General features: G+C 42.9%; 1 protein-coding gene across 2 annotated transcripts in view; it reads left to right on the top strand.

The window, feature by feature from the left end:
* Nucleotides 1-15,101: 15,101 nt before the first annotated feature.
* gtf3c2 (general transcription factor IIIC, polypeptide 2, beta) overlaps nt 15,102-19,093 on the top strand; it is a 93,239-nt gene continuing 89,247 nt past the window's right edge. For both annotated transcript variants that reach the window (XM_060914182.1, XM_060914181.1), the window contains exon 1: nt 15,102-15,340. The gene's annotated coding sequence lies outside the window, so the exon portion shown is untranslated. The remainder of the gene's footprint in view (nt 15,341-19,093) is intronic.

Genomic DNA, 19,093 nt, shown 5'->3' with positions numbered 1-19,093 from the left:
AGCTGTATTATGTGTAAACTGCCGTATGTATTGTCCATGTGCGTACTAGTGCTTTTGCCTAGCAGTTTTGTATCGGTGACGTTTCATGCTGTAGTAGCTTTGACGACGTATGCTGTCACAGCATCTACATCTTGTTCTCGTGCATCATTGAGAGAGCTGGGAAAGACAAAGCTTGGACTGAACAAAGATTGAGGAACGACAGTATAATATAGTAGACTTTATGGATATTGTAAGGGGCTCCTCGGTTTCATTCAGATCTGTGATTGTAATAATGTATACGATCGAGTCTGACTACTGTGTGTCCAAAAGAACTGTGTGCTGGATCTAATTTTTAATACATGATTTTTTTTTTAATGTTGGCCTGTAAGATGTCTGCATAGATTTTGTTAAAGTACTTTATTAACCAAACCCTAATAAATGAAATAAAAGTTGGATATAAGTGTACAGAGAGACATCATTTGAAATTTGAGACTTGAATGATTTATTTTAAAGTTCTGTCGTTATAAATGTGAAATGTTGTATGAGAACATACAAAGCCAGTGCACTAAGAGCTCTGGTGGGGCAGCTGCTTTTCATTCTGATGGGCCAAGTGCACATCATCATCATGCAACCTGACCAAGGGTGCCAAATTATTCTGTCCATTTTGGATAACTGGTTTATTCAGTGAGGAAGCTCCCAAGGAGATCTGGCCACCTGTGACAGTAGCAGAAACCAAATGGGAATCAATTTGGGGCCAAAATCAGGCCTCGGTGGTGTGATTTACTGACATTTTATTCTGAAATTTTTCTTAATTCCAACAGGGGCGCACTGTTAACCTATTAATCGAGCCTCTGTCCAAGAGGGAATGACCTTCTTGGAACATAGTGGTGTCTGAAATTGATGAGGGTAGACAGAGGTGTAGGAACATGGAGTACTGGGCAGCAGAAAGGTGAGAGAAATAGAAGTGGGAATGATCCCACGGTGGTGTAGTGGTTAGCACTGTCACCTCACAGCAAGAAGGGTTCAAGCCCAGCAGCTGATGGGGAACTTTCTTTGCGGAGTTTGCATGTAGGTTTCCTCCGGGTGCTCTGATTTCCCCCACAATTCAAAGACATGCAGGTTAGGCTAATTGGTGGTTCTAAATTGACCGTGAGTGTGAATGGTTGTTTGTCTCAGTGTGTCAGCCCTGCGATGATCTGGCGACTTGTCCAGGGTGTACCCCACCTTTAGCCCATAGTCAGTTGGGATAGGCTCCAGCTTGCCTACAACCCTGTACAGGATAAGCGGCTACGGATAATGAATGGAATGATGCCTATGTGACAACATTAATTACTGTATATGTAACAGTTATTCCACAAAATTCAGTCGTACATGATAAGCCATGTACAAAAAGATTGAATGGAATAAGTGTTTTATTCTATCCACGGTCACTGGATTTTGAAAAACAGACCATTTTTTTGCAAATTCGATAAATAAAAACTTTATACAAAACGTCTGACAAAATCATTTCCACTTGGAATGTAAACTCTGGCCATGGCCTAATAGTTAGAGAAGTAGCTTTGGGACCAAAAGGTTGCTGGTTTGATTCCCTGGACCAGCAAGAATGGCTGAAGTGCCCTTGAGCAAGGCACCTAACCCCTGACTGCTCCCCAGGCTGCTTTGGGTATGTCGTACATCACTCTGGATCAGAGTGTCTGTTAAATGTCTGTAATGTAAACAAACTGATGAAATGACAGTAGCAGTTTCTGAAACTTGCTATAATAATTCTTGAAACATAAAAAGATATGTTCTTACTATGAAATACTTTCATTCCATATTTTGGTGCTTTTTATTTATTTATTTATTGTGGGAGGAGGGTGTTTTCGAGTAGAGTTTTTATTTTGTCTTCGGTTGGTTCAGCAACACACTCCACCATTTTCTTCTTTTTGTTCTTTTAGGGTTTTATTCTGGCAGTTGGCAAACCACTTTGAAGGTGCTTTAGTGCCAGTGACTTGGCTGGAGTGTGGAACAGGAAATGTTGGGGGATGGGATGGGGGATATACAACCCCGATTCCAAAAAAGTTGGGACAAAGTACAAATTGTAAATAAAAATGGAATGCAATGATGTGGAAGTTTCAAAATTCCATAATTTATTCAGAATAGAACATAGATGACATATCAAATGTTTAAACTGAGAAAATGTATCATTTAAAGATAAAAATTAGGTGATTTTAAATTTCATGACAACACATCTCAAAAAAGTTGGGACATCCCCTTTTCTCTTTACAACAGTCTGTAAATGTCTGGGGACTGAGGAGACAAGTTGCTCAAGTTTAGGGATAGGAATGTTAACCCATTCTTGTCTAATGTAGGATTCTAGTTGCTCAACTGTCTTAGGTCTTTTTTGTTGTATCTTCCGTTTTATGATGCGCCAAATGTTTTCTATGGGTGAAAGATCTGGACTGCAGGCTGGCCAGTTCAGTACCCGGACCCTTCTTCTACGCAGCCATGATGCTGTAATTGATGCAGTATGTGGTTTGGCATTGTCATGTTGGAAAATGCAAGGTCTTCCCTGAAAGAGACGTCGTCTGGATGGGAGCATATGTTGCTCTAGAACCTGGATATACCTTTCAGCATTGATGGTGTCTTTCCAGATGTGTAAGCTGCCCATGCCACACGCACTAATGCAACCCCATACCATCAGAGATGCAGGCTTCTGAACTGAGCGCTGATAACAACTTGGGTCGTCCTTCTCCTCTTTAGTCCAAATGACACAGCGTCCCTGATTTTCCATAAAGAACTTCATATTTTGATTCGTCTGACCACAGAACAGTTTTCCACTTTACCACAGTCCATTTTAAATGAGCCTTGGCCCAGAGAAGACGTCTGCGCTTCTGGACCATGTTTAGATACGGCTTCTTCTTTGAACTATAGAGTTTTAGCTGGCAACGGCGGATGGCACGGTGAATTGTGTTCACAGATAATGTTCTCTGGAAATATTCCTGAGCCCATTTTGTGATTTCCAATACAGAAGCATGCCTGTATGTGATGCAGTGCCGTCTAAGGGCGCGAAGATCACGGGCACCCAGTATGGTTTTCCGGCCTTGACCCTTACGCACAGAGATTCTTCCAGATTCTCTGAATCTTTTGATGATATTATGCACTGTAGATGATGATATGTTCAAACTCTGCAATTTTACACTGTTGAACTCCTTTCTGATACTGCTCCACTATTTGTAGGCGCAGAATTAGGGGGATTGGTGATCCTCTTCCCATCTTTACTTCTGAGAGCCGCTGCCACTCCAAGATGCTCTTTTTATACCCAGTCATGTTAATGACCTATTGCCAATTGACCTAATGAGTTGCAATTTGGTCCTCCAGCTGTTCCTTTTTTGTACCTTTAACTTTTCCAGCCTCTTATTGCCCCTGTCCCAACTTTTTTGAGATGTGTTGCTGTCATGAAATTTCAAATGAGCCAATATTTGGCATGAAATTTCAAAATGTCTCACTTTCGACATTTGATATGTTGTCTTTGTTCTATTGTGAATACAATATCAGTTTTTGAGATTTGTAAATTATTGCATTCTGTTTTTATTTACAATTTGTACTTTGTCCCAACTTTTTTGGAATCGGGGTTGTATAATGTGAAGTAATTTAATATAATATAAATTTATTTTAGCCATTTCTGTTTCTTTTAAATACGTGATCATTTTTGGGGTTTTGTTTTTGGGTAGAGTTTTTATTTCATTCTCAGTTGGTTCAGCAACATGCTCTGCCATTTTGTTTTTCTGTACTCATAGTATATGAGCTGATATCCTAAGAGTAGAGTAGCCAATCAGAGCACGTGACTGCTCATATCTGGTGAATGTTGATAATAATACTTTTTATTCTATCTCATATGGTCAGTTTGTGACTTTCATGCAGAAACTTAGTGATTCTCACAGCACCTTGAAGGGTCTTATGGCCTCCGCTTCTCTTAAAATCTCATTGTACCTCATGAAATCTGTTCTATCATATACTGTATTCTAACCAGGTTTTCAAAGTATCTGGAGAAAAAATTGCCTTTTTGTCTCATCCATATCCATGTTGTTGCCAAATTTACACTTTATTCATACTGAGTAGGTAAATTATACATTGAGTAAATGAGTACCCTACATAATTGACAAGGTATTCATGATGATGACGACTGCACAATATATTGTTTAATAAATTACTTTTTATTGCCCAGTGAGTGTTGTGATGCTTTCTGAAATCAGGTCATTTGAGTTCATACTGTATATAACATTCTGAAAACACATTTCCGGGGAGAATGTAGACATCCTCCAGAACAAGTAATATGACTGTTTTTTTTTTAAATCAATAATCCCACATTGCTTTCCTAAGAAAGTAATATGATGCCATGGCCCATCTACTGTCAAGGCTGAAAGAATTGCTTTGGTGGGCACTAATCAAACAATTGATTTGGGGGGGGGACCAAAACCTGTAAAATACTTCAGAATGATCCAGAAAAACTGCTTTGCTTGTAAGGAACCTAGGGTTATAAACCATGCTTGGTAGCTGGAATTGATTACATAATAAGCCAAACGTTACCCATGGTGTTTCTGCATGCAACTATTCAAGAGGTTTTAATTCTCATCTCTCATTCTCATTATCTCTAGCCGCTTTATCCTTCCACAGGGTCGCAGGCAAGCTGGAGCCTATCCCAGCTGACTACAGGCGAAAGGCGGGGTACACCCTGGACAAGTCGCCAGGTCATCACAGGGCTGACACATAGACACAGACAACCATTCACATTCACACCTACGGTCAATTTAGAGTCACCAGTTAACCTAACCTGCATGTCTTTAGACTGTGGGGGAAACCGGAGCACCCGGAGGAAACCCACGCGGACACGGGGAGAACATGCAAACTCCACACAGAAAGGCCCTCGCCGGCCACGGGGCTCGAACCCAGGACCTTCTTGCTGTGAGGCGACAGCGCTAACCACTACACCACCATGCCGCCCCCGAGGTTTTAATTATTATTTATTATTCAGAAAACCAGGGTTGTTATGAAAAGTGCTCATTTGCCAATGTTGGCCCAGCATTGTCACCCAAAAGCAGATGTTGGGCTAACATCAGTTTGCTACCTGAGATTTGTGTACATTTCTGAAAGGAACTATATTCCTCAGTAGTTTATCTCAGCTCCCCTGTTCTATCTACCTTACATCAGGAGGGGAAAAAAAAGGTTTTTCAGTGTCACAAATGGCTGGGCTTATTAAAATTGGTTTTCTAAATAAACCACTTACTGTACAGTATATGTCGCTACAGTAATAAATCCTTTTTGTATGCTTCTTCAGGGTTTCGGAGCTGGATGGCTGAATGTTTTGCTGTGATAAAGGCAGAGTGCTGGCTAAGTATAATAATTAGTAATAAGCAGAGGAATGTAAACTTTTGCACCTAAATTAGACATTCGGTTTTATTTGTATACTGCTTTTAACAATGGACATTGTCACAAAGCAGCTTTATAGAAATATCCATCCATCCATTATTTATAACCGGTTATCCTGTGCAGGGTGGCAGGCAAGCTGGAGCCTATCCCAGCTGACTCTGGGCGAGAGGTGGGGTACACCCTGGACAAGCCACTAGCTCATCACAGGGCTGACACACAGAGACAAACAACCATTCGCACTCACACTCAATTCGGAACCACCAATTAACCTAACCTGCATGTCTTTGGACTGTGGGGGAAACCCACACAGACATGGGGACGCTCCTGTCAACCACTGGGCTCGAACCCAAAACCTTCTTGCTGTGAGGCAACAGTGCTAACCACTACACCACCATGCTACCTTTATAGAAATATATCAATTCCAAATATAAATTTTAAACATGAATGTATAACTTCGTCCCTAATGAGGGAACCAAAGGTAACAATGGCAAGGAAAAGCTCTTTGAGCCAACATGAGGAAGAAGAGCCATTCAAACTCAAAATTTATACCTATGTGCAATTTAGAGTAGTCAGTTGACCTAATCTGCATGTCTTTGGACTGTGAGAGGAAACTAGAGCACCCAGAACAAACCAAAAAAAACCTGCTCAAGTAGCTTTGGGACCAAAAGGTTGCTGGTTTGATTCCCTGGACCAGCAAGAATGGCTGAAGTGCCCTTGAGCAAGGCACCTAACTCCTGACTGCTCCCCAGGCTGCTTTGGGTATGTCGTACATCACTCTGGATCAGAGCGTCTGTTAAATGTCTGTAATGTAAACAAACTGATGAAATGACAGTAGCAGTTTCTGAAAATTGCTATAATAATTCTTGAAACATAAAAAGATATGTTCTTACTATGAAATACTTTCTTTCCATATTTTGGTGCTTTTTATTTATTTATTTATTTATTGTGGGAGGGGGGTGTTTTCGAGTAGAGTTTTTAGTTTGTCTTCAGTTGGTTCAGCAACACGCTCCACCATTTGACCTAATCTGCATGTCTTTGGACTGTGAGAGGAAACTGGAGCACCCAGAACAAACCAAAAAAACCCTGCTCAACTAGTAGGTTCGAACCCAAAACCTTCTTCCTGGGAGGTGTCAGTGCTCACCACTGGGCTAAACCACAGTGGTGATAATTCAATTTGATAATCTTCAGAGTTAATCATGCAGCCATTACAGAGCATTTTTTAACATAGTTACTGGGAGACCAAATGGTTTCCCAGTGGCCAGATTTGGTCTCCTAGTCAATGCCAAACCAGCTTCACTGGGAGACCAAATTTTAAACCAAGTTATGTTAGATTGATGCTGAAAGGTAAAACTGAAATGGGATTATGGGAGATGCTTGAATTGCTGGTCCAAATTCATAAGACTGTTTTCTTTGGATTGGAATGTTTAAGAAATATTGAAGTTGGGTTGTCAAGACTGTTCCAATTTCCAAATTATAGACTAAATATGTAGTTATTTGATACTATGTTTCACATTGAAGATTTTCTTATTTCTTATTTTTCACTGTTTCTTAAAATACATAATATTATGAAAGTTGATAAAACAATAACTTAAACTCATAGTGTAATTTTAGTGTTTTACCATACTTATGATGAAGTTATGGTAACTTGGCACTGCATTAACTATGTTATTATGCTGGCTGAAACGAGGATTCGTAATGCGGCAATTTGCATCACAGAATATGCCACAGCAGTGCAGCCGCATGGACTCTGGGGCCTGTGATTGTATTGCCCAGACCAGTTGGTCTACTAGTGGAAAATCCTTAAAAAATGCTCTGAGCCATTAAGCCCTTCACTTGCACTAATCCTGTTTCATTCTTTATTAATTTCTTTACAATACACAATGCGAATCCAAAAAAAGACAGTTCTAATAACAAAAATCATAATTCTACACTATATTACCAAAGGTTTGCTGACACTTGACTGCCTGACCTAAATTATAGATGTATTCCCTCTTTGCAGTTATAATAAGCTCCTCTCTTCTGGGAAGGCTTTCCACTAGATTTTGGGGCGTAGCTGCGAGGATTTTAGTTCATTCAGCTCATTAATGAGGTCAGGCACTGACATTGGGTGAGGAATCCTGGGGTGCAGTCAGGGGTCTGTTCAGGAGTTCTTCCACTCCAACCTTAACACACCATGGACCTTGCTTTGTGCACAGGGGCATTGCCATGCTGGAACAGGTTTGGGCCTCTAGTGAAGGGAAATGTCTACATGTAATATTACAGCATACAAAGACATTCAGTACAATTGTGTGCTTCGAACTTTGTGGGAACAGTTTGGTGAAGGACCACATATGGGTGTGATGGTCAGGGGCGCACATACTTGTGTCCATTTAGTGTATCTCTGACATCCTCTGTGATTGTTTTCGTTCCTGGCACTACATCCAGTCTGGATTAAACCTTTTCTCTACTATAATAATTTCTTTCTAGAATAAATGGCCTGTGAGGTGGCATGGTGGTTAGCACTGTTGTCTCACAGCAAGGAGGTTCTGGGTTCGAGCCCAGTGACTGACAGGGGTCTTTCCGTGTGGAGTTTACGTGTTCTCTTTGTGGCTCTAAATTGACAGAGTGTGAATGGCTGTTTGTCTCTATGTGTCAGCCTTGTCCAGGGTGTACCTTGCCTCTTGCCCATAGGCTCCAGTTTGCTTGTGACCCTGCACAGATGGATAAATAGCCTGTATCACAATCACAGTATGGAAGAATAACAATATTTGGAAGGAAGAAGGTTTTGGGTTCGAACCTGCTAGTTGACCAGGGGTTTTTCGGTTTGTTCTGGGTGCTCCACTTTCCTCTCACAGTCCAAAGACATGCAGATTAGGTCAACTGACTACTCTAAATTGCACACAGGCATAAATTTTGAGTTTGAATGGCTCTCTGTGGTAGCCTCATGACACACTGGCACCCAGCCTGGTACCCTGGTACCTTTCCGCTCACCTGTGACTCGCAATGGAAGGATGGCTTATCACATTTGGTTGCAGTAGCAAAAACTGCTTGGAAATCAAGTGTCCAAAAACAGTGTTATTCAGCATGTAGTGGAAATGACTGTCTGTTTTCATCATTCTGATAGTAAAACAAGACACATTTCTGATTGTGACTTTTGTGGTGTAGACACACACACACAAGCGAGTTATTCATAATCACATTACCCGGTGTCACCCAGATGAGGATGGGTTCCCTTTTGAGTCTGGTTCCTCTCAAGGTTTCTTCTTCATGTTGTCTCAGGGAGCTTTTCTTTGCCATTGCTACCTTTACCTCATTAGGGATGAATTTATGCATTCATGTTTAAAATTTATATTTGGAATTTATTTATTTCTATAAAGGCAGCATGGTGGTGTAGTGGTTAGCACTGTCGCCTCACAGCAAGAAGGTTCTGGGTTTGAGCCCAGTGGCCGATGGGGGCCTTTCTGTGTGGAGTTTGCATGTTGTCTGTGTGGGTTTCCCCTACAGTCCAAAGACATGCAGGTTATGCTAATTGGTGCCTCTAAATTGGCCGTAGGTGTGAATGTGAGTGTGAATGGTTATGTGTCAGCGCTGTGATGATCTGGTGACTTGTCCAGGGTGTACCCTGCCTAGCATGGTGGTGTAGTGGTTAGCACTGTTGCTGCATCGCAAGAAGGTCCTGGGTTCGATCGAGCCCAGTGGCTGACAGGGGCCTTTCTATGTAGAGTTTGCATGTTCTTCCTGTGTCTGCGCTCTGGTTTCCCCCCAAAGACATGTAGGTGGTTCTAAAGTGACTGTGAGTGTGAATAGTCCAGGGTGTACTCTGCCTCTCGCCCATAGTCACCTGGGATAGGCTCCAGTTTGGCTACAGAGATGGCCAAACTGTTGCTGCACGTCAAGAAGGTCCTGGGTTCGAGCCCAGTGACTGACAGGGGCCTTTCTATGTGGAGTTTGTATGTTCTTCCTGTATCTGCGTTCCGGTTTCCCCCCAAAGACATGTAAGTGGTTCTAAAGTGACTGTGAGTGTGAATAGTCCAGGGCTTGTCCAGGGTGTAAGGCAAGGCAAGTTTATTTATATAGCGCATTTCATACACAGTGGCAGTTCAATGTGCTTTACAGAGGTAAAAGCAAAACAGTAAACAATAGAAAATAAAATTATATAAAATAAAGGGGGAAGAAGAGAGAAAAAAATAAGAATTAAACAATAGTAGAAATACAATAATAAAATGAAGTAAAAGTTCAGTAAAAAACAGCAGAATAAAATTGAATAAAAGTTAAGTAAAGTTTAGACTGTAAAAGTTAAGTAAAGTTTAAAACATGTAAAGATGATGATATTTATCAGTTAGCAGAAAGCATCTGAAAACAGCATGGTCTTTAGTCTAGATTTGAAGCTGCCAACAGCAGGAGCATTTTTGATGTCCTCTGGGAGTTGGTTCCATAGCTGTACTGCATAGCAGCTAAAAGCTGCTTCACCACACTTTGTTTTAACAACAGGTTTTACCAGTAAATTTTGCTGCTGCAATCTGGTAGATCTGATTGGGTTTGGCCGCTGCAACATATCAGAGAGGTAATTGGGCCCTGTACCATTTAGAGATTCGTACACCAGCAGCAATACTTTAAAGTCAATTCTGTAGCTTACTGGAAGCCAGTGAAGGGACCTTAGAATTGGAGTAATGTGCTCTGTTCTTTTTGTTCGTGTGAGAACCCTAGCCGTTGCATTTTGAACCGGCTGAAGTTGTTTGATGGTCTTTTTTGGCAGGCCTGTGAAAAGGCCATTGCAGTAATCAACCCTACTAGAGATGAAGGCATGTATAAGAGGCAGGTGTACCCTGCCTCTCACCCATAGTCACCTGGGATAGGCTACAGAGATGGCTAAACTGTTGCTGCACGGCAAGAAGGTCCTGGGTTCGAGCCCAGTGACTGACAGGGGCCTTTCTATGTGGAGTTTGTACCGTATGTTCTTCCTGTGTCTGCGGTCCGGTTTCCCCCCAAAGACATGTAAGTGGCTCTAAAGTGAGTGTGAATAGTCCAGGGCTTGTCCAGGGTGTACCCTGCCTCTTGCCCATAGTCACCTGGGATAGGCTCCAGATATGGCCAAACTGTTGCTGCACGGCAAGAAGGTCCTGGGTTTGAGTCCAGTGACTGACAGGGGCCTTTCTATGTGGAGGTTGTATGTTCTTCCTGTGTCTGCGGTCCGGTTTCCCCCCAAAGACATGTAAGTGGTTCTAAAGTGACTGTGAGTGTGAATAGTCCAGGGCTTGTCCAGGGTGTACCCTGCCTCTCACCCATAGTCACCTGGGATAGGCTCCAGAGATGGCTAAACTGTTGCTGCATGTCAAGAAGGTCCTGGGTTCAAGCCCAGCGACTGACAGGGGCTTTTCTATGTGGAGTTTGTATGTTCTTCCTGTGTCTGCGGTCCGGTTTCCCCCCAAAGACATGTAAGTGGTTCTAAAGTGACTGTGAGTGTGAATAGTCCAGGGCTCTTGCTCGTACACTACCGTTCAAAAGTTTGGGGTCACCCAGGCAATTTTGTGTTTTCCATGGAAAGTCACACTTTTATTTACCACCATAAGTTATAAAATGAATAGAAAATATAGTCAAGACATTTTTCTGGCCATTTTGAGCATTTAATCGACCCCACAAATGTGATGCTCCAGAAACTCAATCTGCTCAAAGGAAGGTCAGTTTCATAGCTTCTCTAAAGAGCTAAAATGTTTTCAGCTGTGCTAACATGATTGTACATGGGTTTTCTAATCATCCATTAGCCTTCTGAGGCAATGAGCAAACACATTGTACCATTAGAACACTGGAGTGATAGTTGCTGGAAATGGGCCTCTATACACCTATGGAGATATTGCACCAAAAACCAGACATTTGCAGCTAGAATAGTCATTTACCACATTAGCAATGTATAGAGTGTATTTCTGATTAGTTTAAAGTGATCTTCATTGAAAAGAACAGTGCTTTTCTTTCAAAAATAAGGACATTTCAAAGTGACCCCAAACTTTTGAACGGTAGTGTAGTCACCTGGGATAGGCTCCAGTTTGGCTACAGAGATGGCCAAACTGTTGCTGCATGGCAAGAAGGTCCTGGGTTCGAGCCCAGTGGCTGACAGAGGCCTTTCTATGTGGAGTTTGCATGTTCTTCCTGTGTCTGTGCTCTGGTTTCCCCCCAAAGACATGTAAGTGGTTCTAAAGTGACTGTGAGTGTGAATAGTCCAGGGCTTGTCCAGGGTGTACCCTGCCTCTCGCCTGTAGTCACCTGGGATAGGCTCCAGAGATGGCCAAACTGTTGCTGCACGGCAAGAAGGTCCTGGGTTCGAGCCCAGTGACTGACAGGGGCCTTTCTATGTGGAGTTTGTATGTTCTTCCTGTGTCTGCAGTTCGATTTCCCCCCAAAGACATGTAAGTGGTTCTAAAGTGACTGTGAGTGTGAATAGTCCAGGGTGTACCCTGCCTCTCGCCCATACACTACCGTTCAAAAGTTTGGGGTCACCCAGACAATTTTGTGTTTTCCATGAAAAGTCACACTTTTATTTACCACCATAAGTTGTAAAATGAATAGAAAATATAGTCAAGACATTTTTCTGGCCATTTTGAGCATTTAATCGACCCCACAAATGTGATGCTCCAGAAACTCAATCTGTTCAAAGGAAGGTCAGTTTTATAGCTTCTCTAAAGAGCTAAACTGTTTTCAGCTGTGCTAACATGATTGTACAAGGGTTTTCTAATCATCCATTAGCCTTCTGAGGCAATGAGCAAACACATTGCACCATTAGAACACTGGAGTGATAGTTGCTGGAAATGGGCCTCTATACACCTATGGAGATATTGCACCAAAAACCAGACATTTGCAGCTAGAATAGTCATTTACCACATTAGCAATGTATAGAGTGTATTTCTGATTAGTTTAAAGTGATCTTCATTGAAAAGAATGGTGCTTTTCTTTCAAAAATAAGGAAATTTCAAAGTGACCCCAAACTTTTGAACGGTAGTGTAGTCACCTGGGATAGGCTCCAGTTTGGCTACAGAGATGGCCAAACTGTTGCTGCACGGCAAGAAGGTCCTGGGTTCGAGCCCAGTGGCTGACAAGGGCCTTTCTATGTGGAGTTTGCATGTTCTTCCTGTGTCTGTGCTCTGGTTTCCCCCCAAAGACATGTAAGTGGTTCTAAAGTGAGTGTGAATAGTCCAGGGCTTGTCCAGGTTGTACCCTGCCTCTCACCCATAGTCACCTGGGATAGGCTCCATTTTGGCTACAGAGATGGCCAAACTGTTGCTGCATGGCAAGAAGGTCCTGGGTTCAAGCCCAGTGACTGACAGGGGCCTTTCTATGTGGAGTTTGTATGTTCTTCCTGTGTCTGCGGTCCGGTTTCCCCCCAAAGACATGTAAGTGGCTCTAAAGTGAGTTTGAATAGTCCAGGGCTTGTCCAGAGTGTACCCTGCCTCTTGCCCATAGTCACCTGGGATAGGCTCCAGAGATGGCCAAACTGTTGCTGCACGGCAAGAAGGTCCTGGGTTCGAGCCCAGTGACTGACAGGGGCCTTTCTATGTAGAGTTTGTATGTTCTTCCTGTGTCTGTGGTCCGGTTTCCCCCCAAAGACATGTAAGTGGTTCTAAAGTGAGTGTGAATAGTCCAGGGCTTGTCCAGGGTGTACCCGGCCTCTTGCCCATAGTCACCTGGGATAGGCTCCAGAGATGGCCAAACTGTTGCTGCACGGCGAGAATGTCCTGGGTTTGAGCCCAGTGACTGACAGGGGCCTTTCTATTACCCCTTTTCCACCAAATCAGTTCCAGGGCTGGTTCGGGGCCAGTGCTGGTGCTGGTTCACAACTCGTTCAACTTGCGAGCCAGCTGAGAACCAGTTTGCTTTTCCATAGCTCGTGGTGTTAAGGGGAGCCACGTCATTACGTTGCTGTATACGTCAGTTACGTCGCTGCGTTTGCATAAACCTTGGCTCAAATATCGAAGCAACAACAATACGGAGAAGAAGAGGCAGCAACAACAACAATAATGGATGACTTCGCGTTTGTACAGCTGCTGCTTCTCGGCGCTTAAAAATGGCAACCTTTCGCGGTCTTGCGATTGTTGTTGGTCTTAACGACTCCGCCCCCCGCTGACGTAAGCGGTTCTTTCCTCTGGCCCAGCAGAGAGTTGGTGCTAGCCTGGAACCGGTTTTTCTGGCCCCAGAGCCAGTTCTTTGTCAGTGGAAACAGAAAACCCGGTTCCAAACTAAGCACTGGCCCCGAACCAGCCCTGGAACTGCTTTGGTGGAAAAGGGGCATATGTAGAGTTTGCATGTTCTTCCTGTGTCTGCGGTCCGGTTTCGGGCAATTCCAGCGTTATGGACGTGACACTTGAACTCAAAATGGCAACAAATGACCCAGTGCATGTTTTATTGTCTCCCAGTATTTAAACAGGTGTTGCATATTTTAAGGCTGTACCATACTGGAGAAGTGATAGAACAAGAACAATTCCCATAGTACATCTAGGGCATGCCAGAAAATGCCAATAAAAGATGTGTTATGGATGTGACAGAAAAAGTATCACTTTTCTTGGGTGACTGTACATTTTTATCAAACTCTGTGAAATTGTAAACCTAATGTCGAAATGGAGATATCCATTTGATAGAGGGGTCCAAGGTGAATATTAAAAAACCTTTGTTTAAAATATTTTGTATTTCATGCAGAGTTTCGGAAGGAAAAGTCAGCGTTATGGATGTGACGAAATTCCGTTATGGATGTGACGCGTCTGAAATAGACATGGCATATGTTTAGAAAATCAGCAATTTAACCACCATAACCCTTTGAAAAACTCTCTAAAGATCAGCTAAAACTATCAAAGTTCTTAAATAATATTTAGGATGGCTATTGTTTTGCTGTTTTGTGGATTTTAGCATACATTTCTGTGGCTTGTGGCAATAATATAGAATTGTACATGATCAAAGTTGATTTTAGCTTGGGGTTTGCATTATAAGAAAGAAAGACTGACAGTGACATATTAGGTTGGTTACAAATTGGTTCAACTTATTCACATCTGTAAAATACAGGCCTAGGTGATATCTCTGGGAGTGGTTTTGATGTATTACATGTTGCTTTAGGGCGGCACGGTGGTGTAGTGGTTAGCGCTGTCGCCTCACAGCAAGAAGGTCCTGGGTTCGAGCCCCGGGGCCGGCGAGGGCCTTTCTGTGCGGAGTTTGCATGTTCTCCCCGTGTCCGCGTGGGTTTCCTCTGGGTGCTCCGGTTTCCCCCACAGTCCAAAGACATGCAGGTTAGGTTAACTGGTGACTCTAAATTGACCGTAGGTGTGAATGTGAGTGTGAATGGTTGTCTGTGTCTATGTGTCAGCCCTGTGATGACCTGGCGACTTGTCCAGGGTGTACCCCGCCTTTCGCCCGTAGTCAGCTGGGATGGGCTCCAGCTTGCCTGCGACCCTGTAGAACAGGATAAAGCGGCTAGAGATAATGTGATGTGTGATGTGTGACATGTTGCTTTATTTTTGCATGGTGAGGTTGACATTTACATGGAATTGCCCTTTCCCCCCAAAGACATGTAAGTGGCTCTAAAGTGACCGTGAATAGTCCAGGGCTTGTCCAGGGTGTACCCTGCCTCTCGCCCATAGTCACCTGGGATAGGCTCCAGTTTGGCTACAGAGCCATCACAGGATGGAAGAATAACAATATTCGTGGTGCACATTCTCTGCGTGTCACTAGGGGGCAGTAGAGATCAGCATTATGCTCCCATGAAAACATGGCGGATGTGTCAAACGGATATATACAACTAACTCGAGGCACGTGTATATTATTAAAGCCCTGGTGAATTATTGTGAACAGTTTATCACGACGGTTCGGTTTTGTTGCACGGGTGCAGGTTGCTGTTTTGAGTTAAACGATTTGAGTTTATTTTTTGTGATCAGTGTGAGGCGGACTCGAACCGGCGGAGAGCTGATGGTGGGGAGCTGCAGCAGCCTGGACGAACACGGTGAGCTACACATAAACCCCGCAAAACCGCCAAAAAATGCTCTCATGTATCTTATGCGCTCATCACTCAACCCGGGCTCCACGGTGGTGTTTTCACCTCTATCATCAAACATTCCGAATAAATCCAACACGAAATTGTTGGGATTAATAAATATCCAAAAGCTAGCTGTATAGCTAACCACCTAGCTCGTAATGTACCTTACTGCAACTAACACAAGGGATTTAATGAGTACTTTTGTACTTGTGTCCATGCTTAAAACTTCAACAGTAAGACTATTATTTACCTTAACCTGTTAAATATTCACTAGCCATCACCTATTGATCCATTAAACCGTTTATAAACCTCGTTCTTCTTCATCATCACAACATTCCTTTATGGTGATTTAAACCTCACTATTTCCCCACTCATATTTGAATAATCTACAGTGGTGCTTGAAAGTTTGTGAACCCTTTAGAATTTTCTACGGTATATATTTCTGCATATATGGCCTAAAACATCATCAGATTTTCACATAAGTCCTAAAAGTAGATAAAGAGAACCCAGTTAAACAAATGAGACAAAAATATTATACTTGGTCATTTATTTATTGAGGAAAATGATCCAATATTACATATCTGTGAGTGGCAAAAGTATGTGAACCTCTAGGATTAGCAGTTAATTTGAAGGTGAAATTAGTGTCAGGTGTGAGTGGGCACCCTGTGGGATCTATCAAAGTCTGATCTTCACAGCACATGTTTGTGGAAGTGTATCATGGCACGAACAAAGGAGATTTCTGAGGACCTCAGAAAAAGCGTTGTTGATGCTCATCAGGCTGGAAAAGGTTACAGAACCATCTCTAAAGAGTTTGGACTCCACCAATCCACAGTCAGACAGATTGTGTACAAATGGAGGAAATTCAAGACCATTGTTACCCTCCCCAGGAGTGGTCGACCAACAAAGATCACTCCAAGAGCAAGGCGTGTAATAGTCGTCGAGGGCACAAAGGACCCCAGGGTAACTTCTAAGCAACTGAAGGCCTCTCTCACATTGGCTGATGTTAATGTTCATGAGTCCACCATCAGGAGAACACTGAACAACAATGGTGTGCATGGCAGGGTTGTAAGGAGAAAGCCATTGCCATCCAAAAAGAACATTGCTGCTCGTCTGTAGTTTGCTAAAGATCACGTGGACAAGCCAGAAGGCTATTGGAAAAATGTTTTGTGGATGGATGAGACCAAAATAGAACTTTTTGGTTTAAATGAGAAGCGTTATGTTTGGAGAAAGGAAAACACTGCATTCCAGCATAAGAACCTTATCCCATCTGTGAAACATGGTGGTGGTAGTATCATGGTTTGGGCCTGTTTTGCTGCATCTGGGCCAGGACGGCTTGCCATCATTGATGGAACAATGAATTCTGAATGATACCAGCGAATTCTAAAGGAAAATGTCAGGACATCTGTCCATGAACTGAATCTCAAGAGAAGGTGGGTCATGCAGCAAGACAACGACCCTAAGCACACAAGTCGTTCTACCAAAGAATGGTTAAAGAAGAATAAAGTTCATGTTTTGGAATGGCCAAGTCAAAGTCCTGACCTTAATCCACTCAAAATGTTGTGGAAGGACCTGAAGCGAGCAGTTCATGTGAGGAAACCCACCAACATCCCAGAGTTGAAGCTGTTCTGTACGGAGGAACGGGCTAAAATTCCTCCAAGCCGGTGTGCAGGACTGATCAACAGTTACCGGAAACGTTTAGTTGCAGTTATTGCTGCACAAGGGGGTCACACCAGATACTGAAAGCAAAGGTTCACATACTTTTGCCACTCGCAGATATGTAATATTGGATCATTTTCCTCAATAAATAAATGACCAAGTATAATATTTTTGTCTCATTTGTTTAACTGGGTTCTCTTTATCTACTTTGAGAACTTGTATGAAAATCTGATGATGTTTTAGGTCATATCAGAAATATAGAAAATTCTAAAGGGTTCACAAACTTTCAAGCATCACTGTAATACCATAGTAATAGTAATAATACACAATTCATATTATATTTGGGGTACAGTCGACTAAAAAAAAGCCCAGAGAAATGGCTACTTTGTGGAGTGATAATTAAATCCTAGAAGGTTAGACTGCTGTGTCAAAGTTTAACCCAGACACTTGGTTTTTAAGGATTATAAATTGAACCAGGTGGAAAATGAAAAGTGACCTGAACAACCAAACTTCACTTGCTTTGTACAGATTTGATTGCATTATAAGGCTATATAATAAATAGCTAAAATTAGCAGTGCATTTCCAGACCAGACTAATTCATCCAGTTCTGTGTGTGTGTGTGTGTGTGTGTTCATGCACGAGTGGCAGCGTGCCGTCCTAGTGATGTTAACTTAAGGCGAGAGGCAGGATTCACACTGGACAGGTCACCGATCAATCACAGGGCAAACACAGACCGCCATTCTCACTCATATTCACACTTATGGGCAATTTACGCTACGTTCACACTGCAAGGCTTAATGCTCAAGTCCGATTTTTTTGTGAAATCCGATTTTTTTGTGAGGTCGTTCACATTAACAAATATATGCGACTTGTATGTGATCCTCAGTATGAACGAAAAGCGACCTAAAAGTGTTCCGCATGCGCACTGCAGGATACGACGACGTCACACGCAGTGAGCATGGCCAGTGTTTACGGAAGTAAAACCGCCTGGTTGCGGTATGACTCATCCAATCTAGCTTGAATAGCTGCATCCCCCCAGATGGAAATCAGCTCCCTAACCTCTGCGTCCTTCCATTGAGAAGATTCAGAACCTTCACAGCCCGAAGCGTCCCTCGCATTGATGTCATGCGCAGGGGCGCAGATACGTTTTTTGAACTGGGGGGGACAAAAAACTGGGGGGGACAAAGCTGCCAGCAAACCAACCCCAACCCCGATATGCCTGTTAAACTTGTTGTTAGTAACCATAGCAACCAAGGTCGAGCTCGCAACCTGTGCAGTCTGCGCAGCTCAACCAACCGAATATCAGTCTTTGTTTTGTTTTATGTGAGTTGTTGCAACTATATGTATACACTGCTGTGCACCTCAATAAACCGAATGGTAATTAGTCTTTTGATTTTTCCGTGAGGTTTGCCTTATGCAAAGAAAGACAGCATAGACGTTTTTTCCTCCCTATAAGTAGGGGGGACCGAACGAGGTGAATTTAAATATGACTCGTCCCACCCTCTATCTGCGCCCGTGATTATGCGCCATGTTGTTGTAACTTTTTTGAGAGACCCGCCGCCTACTTCAGCGCAGAATAGTGACATTTGTGGCTTGTTGATGACGTGTAAGTCGGATGAATGCGACCTGGCGGTTCAGACTGAAGTCGCATATGAAAAGAGCGGATAGGAATCGGAATTAGCACCACATATCCAAACGGCCTGGGTCGGATTTGAAAAAATCGGATCTGTGTCGTTCATATTGTCAATAAAAGATCGGATACAGGTCACATATGGGCGAAAAGATCGGATTTGAGTCACTTCAGCCTGCAGTGTGAACGTAGCCTTAGAGTAGCCAGCTGACCTTCTCTGCATGTCTTTGGATGGAAACCGGAGCACCTGGAGGAAACCCATGCTGCCACGGGGTGAACATGCAAACACCACATCGAAAGACCCCAGTTGACTAGCAGGTTCAAACCTGAAACCTTCTTGCTGTGAGGCAACAGTACTAACCACTGCACCACCGTGCTTTTCTACATCATCATCATCAACTTCTAGTCATCATCTTGTCTGTCCTATTAATTGC

The sequence above is a fragment of the Neoarius graeffei genome, chromosome 2 (assembly GCF_027579695.1).
Source record: "Neoarius graeffei isolate fNeoGra1 chromosome 2, fNeoGra1.pri, whole genome shotgun sequence".
Classification (NCBI taxonomy): Eukaryota; Metazoa; Chordata; class Actinopteri; order Siluriformes; family Ariidae; genus Neoarius; species Neoarius graeffei.
This window is presented reverse-complemented; position numbering and strand designations above follow the sequence as displayed.